We start from the raw sequence: 5080 nt of genomic DNA, 5'->3' as shown, positions 1-5080 counted from the left end.
ATTTAACACTGGTTTCATCAGCCGACAACTGTCCCATTTCTTTTAAATAATCAAATATTTTTAAGGCTTTGCGTTTAAGTGCACTTTTATTTAAATGCAATTGTTTCTTGTTCATATCTTCTAATATTAGCTTTGTTCCATTTTTGTTTTCATTATAGGTGCTCTCAGACGAGCAGCATTTCTCGCAAGAATAGATGATCCGGGTGCGACTGAATTCCTAATCTTTTCTTCCTATTGGTTAATCGACCGAATAGTTGACTCATTTAAATTAAAATGCCTACCAATATCAGCTATCCGCTCCTGATTTTTAATTCGATCCAAAATTTCTATCTTTGTTTGAAGAGATATATTAATAAATTTTTGTTTAAAATAAAAGTCATGTCAGAATTAAAATTTACGTAATTTTTACGTACCTTTTTTACCAATGGCACGTTACTTTTTTCTTCTGCAACACGAAAATATGCGGGAAGGAAGTTTGCGGAATATATATACGAAAATATCCGAACATTTCGTTGTTTTCTGCAAACAGTATGAATATGTTGGTGAACTAACATATGACAACAACAAAGATTAAGATTATCACATTATTTCATACATCTAACTCTTATATTGTATTTGATTTATGAGTACAAAGGTTATCTTGTGTAAGGGATTATCACACCGAGTATACAATCTGACACATTTTAAAATTTGTTAAGTTGTCTACAGCAGAAAAATAATAAATTTTTATAATGTGTTACTTTCTTTGGTAAATCCTTACCTAATTATAAAAGACAAATACTATGATATGATGACAATATAAAAAGTAATTATTTTTGTCTATCATTATTACGTTTATAGCGATACTCAGATAATGCGAAATAGTACAATTTCATTGGTGAAGTAGACACCAATTGAAAACATATCTTACATTTCTAATGTTAGTTCTGAAAAACTGGTTTATTCACAGCCGAGTATCAAACAGTAATCTACCGACCAATCAATTTTTCGCAAAAATACACGAAATATTTAAACTCGCATTCTAGAAAACCATTTTAAACATATTTAGTGCTGCCCGATAACCTGGTATTATGTAATTTTCCTAATCGAATGCCATCAGTTTCGTGTAACAATAAACTTTCCAAGAAATAAACATCTCAATTAGTCTTTTCATAAATTTGGTAATTTTCAAAGTAATATTTAAATGTTTTCAAATTTTTTTTGAAAATTTAAACATAAACTTTATAAGACCAATCATTTAAAATGTTTGTAATCATTTTAGAAAAAGGGAAAAAAATGAAAATATTGAATTACCAAAATACAACAAAATGTGAAATTTTAGCAAGGAATGAAAATGGGTTTATAAGTGTAAAGCAGGGGTGTCCAACCTTTTTGTTTTTCTGGGCCGCATTGGAAGAAGTCAAGGAGTTTTGGGCCACAAGTATATATAATATATACTTGTGACCAAATACACAAGTATATTTAAAAATTAACATGTCTAGATTATAATAATAAGTATTAAAACTTTATCAAGAAAAAGGATATTTTAAAAAATTACTTTTACAGACACTTTCAATTTTTACTTAGAAATAGATAAATTCATTTATTATAGAAGAGACAAACGAAAATGTATTTGAAAAACACAAATATTTGTTCTATTTGGGTCTCTAATTAATAAAAAGCGACGAAACGCCATTTTAAACTGCGTTTTTATTTAATTAATATAATTATAAATAATATGTAGCCGAAAAAGCAGTCAAAGCGCCAAATGATATTTTTTACGTCAAACCAAAAAATGTAGCCACATTTGGCCCAATGTAGCCAAATCTTGCAACGTTGAAAGACATACTAAATAAAGCTGGAGTTGTGAATTAAAGGATTATAGACCCAAGTGCGGAAAAAAGCGACAGTGGACAAAAGATGAAGAAGTATAAAAGATTGAAAAATTACGGGTCCATATTTGCTGAACAGAAGATCTATTTAACCTTTCTCACTACTACATCTTTTGTCCTTTCTCATCTTTCCCTCCTTTTTCCAAAATTGGGTCTATAATCCTTTGAGTCACAACTCCAGCTTTATTTGGTAATCCTTCCCCATTCACACATCTCCAAGTACAGTATTTGAAAATATTTTCTTTCCACTCAAAAATAAGATATGAATAAAGGTTTACGGCTTTGTAAAACTATTTTTGAGTTTATGCCGTTGAAATAAATAAATAATAAAAAATTTAAAACATTTGTCGGTTTTGTTTACACGTTTATTGGGCCGAATTAGAACTTGTCTTGGGCCGCATGCGGCCCGCGGGCCGCGGGTTGGACACCCCTGGTGTAAAGTAAGTAAAGTTAGAAAATATTATCCTACTCTATCATTTTCATCTTCTTTTGTAGGTTTATCTTCCCAGGAATATTTTTCATCACTACTTTTCCTTTTCTCTGTTTCTACTAGTTCTCTTAGCTTTTGCTGTTTTTCAATTTTATCATTGCTATGATCTTTATTATTAGCTGAAAAATAATGATTTTATAATTTACATTTCAATCTTTTCGTAAATAAACATCATAATTCTGCCATTAACTATAAATAAGTTTACGAAACAAACAAATATATTATTATAAGATATTCGTGTTACCGTGAAATATCTGTACATATTCAAATGTGTATTTATTCTCACAAATTAATTCAGAATAAAACAGTTATAAATACATATAATGTTTAATGTATAAAGAAAACGACATAGCAGTACACATGTATAAATAGAAAGTTTTAAAGATATAATCAATATGAATCTAAATATAAACTCAGATTTTTTTTTTCTATTCTGAATGAATCAAACAGTCAAACATATGATAAACGGAATATTAAGAGTGAAGTGCACAGTGTTTTTCTATTTATGTTCCACGGATTATCTCTTGTTTTATAGTTAATTTCATTGTTTCATTTTGTGTTTATATACCGGATGTTATTGATACACAAACACATATTTCGTTTCTTTACTTTTTCTGTACGGAGGTGTCACAACCATTCCAAAAACGTCGAAGGTCAAACGTCACCCAATTCAAATATTATAACAGCCGGAAAAATAAAGTTCATTAATATATATTAAAATTCTTGGAAATTTCTCGACATATACTTTGAAGGATGCTAAATTAATTTTCAATTAAATTTCATTCGAGAACTAGCCAAGACAATGAATCATTTTGTCAATGTTAAGGTTGTGTTTGTTGCAATTATTTTATTTGTTGATTTACTCCTAATCATGTTTACTGCTGAATATTTATATAATGTGCTTGAAATTGTTACTTAAACAGTAACAAAAATCATCATCGAAAGTGTTTTTGACCAAATAAATGGAATCTTTGTAGAAATGAATGATCTATTTCTGAATTGTTTCGAATATAATAAACTACGGCATACAACACACGTGAAAGACTGCAAATGGATAACAAATATTAAGTTTTATAATTTAAATAAATTTAAACAGAATGAGTTTAACATTAAAAGATTTCTTAATAATTTTTAACAAATTATTTTATAATTCTTTATAATCTTTTTGTAACCTTACTTTCATCCAATACTTTATCTTCTTTTTTCATTTTCAATGACGATTTGAACATGGGGTCATCGTCTTCGTTTTCTTCATAAATTATTTCTTTCACTAATGAATGCTTCTCTAAAAATGCAAACTCTTTTTTCAGAGGTCTGTTCTCGCAACGAGTAGTTTCCAAAAACCAAGAAGTATTCTCTTCATCATCGGAATCCTGTAAAAAGTGAAAAGTTCTCATTCCTGATAGAATAATCTCACAGTAGTCGAAATGTTTTTTTATTACTCGGAAAAAATGATTCATTAATTAATAAAGAATTTGCAGCCCTTTCCATAAGATTGTGCATTTCTCGTGTTGTGATTTTCAGTTTTAAATCTTTACATAATGAGAATTATTAAATTATTTTGAATTGAACTTACAGAAGAAGACGATTCTGTTTGTTCCGGAAAATCAGCATTTATATTAGATGTCATTTGCATTTTTGCATTCACTAAAGTTTTAAAAATATCTTCCGCAGTTCTATCGTTCTCACATACGGGATATTTACTTTTATTACGTAGATCCATTTGGTTATTAAAACCTAGAGAATAAAAGTAAAGGCAATAAACACAGCAATTCGTAAAAGTTTTTTCGCGTGAATTTAATAATTAGGCCTATATAAGAATTTGAAAGAAAAAAAGAAAGGAAATGACAAACGGTTTAGATCAAATAAACAGATGAAATTCTTATTGTCGAAAACATATTTTGGAAATTTATTCCATTGAAAATCCACAAAAATAAAACTAAAAATTTAGCAAAAGTTAATTTGAATTTCTCATAATCCATTTGTAACACAAGAGTTAAAAAGGGATATAATTATCCGAAATGCATACTCAAATAAATAAAACGTCTCTCTAATGTTTGTTTTCNCTAAAAATTTAGCAAAAGTTAATTTGAATTTCTCATAATCCATTTGTAACACAAGAGTTAAAAAGGGATATAATTATCCGAAATGCATACTCAAATAAATAAAACGTCTCTCTAATGTTTGTTTTCTGTTTTATTGATCGTGTAATAAGTCTAATAATAAATTGTTTTTTTGTTAGCGTATATTTGAACACAAGACTATACAAGAAGCGTATCGCATAAAACAAAAGTCAATTTATTTCTGTTACAAAGTATAAATATTACACTGTGATTTGAATTTATTAATTGTGTGGAAAGTGTAAATTGTTACAATCGTAAAATCAATAATTCATATGCAATATTGCTTACTAAAGAGTAATTCCCGGTAGGTTTTTTAATGAAACCCAATATTGAGATATTGGATAAGATGCGGAAACGAAATAATAAATTGTTATTTATCGTTAATGACGCCGTTAACATTATAACATTATATTCGGATTTTTAAACATCTGGTCGAAAATTACTATTAAATTTATGTTTCTATATTTATTTTTAATATAATTATACAATAAAAATGTAGTTTAACTTGCTGACAAAACTTATTTTCAAAAGAAATATCGCATTCGAAAACACCGAACAAATAACGCATCGACAATAGCCGAAAATATATTATTAAT

General features: G+C 27.9%; 1 long non-coding RNA gene across 1 annotated transcript; it reads right to left on the bottom strand.

The window, feature by feature from the left end:
- Nucleotides 1-414: 414 nt before the first annotated feature.
- LOC111622211 lies at nt 415-3563 on the bottom strand. The gene is made up of 3 exons (XR_002756226.1): nt 3539-3563; nt 2341-2480; nt 415-519 (listed from the first exon to the last, which is right to left on the bottom strand). It is a non-coding gene; the product is annotated as an uncharacterized LOC111622211 (long non-coding RNA).
- Between the last annotated feature and the right edge of the window lie 1517 nt (nt 3564-5080).

This window comes from Centruroides sculpturatus, unplaced genomic scaffold (assembly GCF_000671375.1).
Source record: "Centruroides sculpturatus isolate CEXI.00-Female unplaced genomic scaffold, Cexi_2.0 scaffold219, whole genome shotgun sequence".
Taxonomy (NCBI): domain Eukaryota; kingdom Metazoa; phylum Arthropoda; class Arachnida; order Scorpiones; family Buthidae; genus Centruroides; species Centruroides sculpturatus.
The sequence above is the reverse complement of the archived record's forward strand: the minus strand, read 5'-3'. Positions and strand labels throughout refer to the sequence as shown.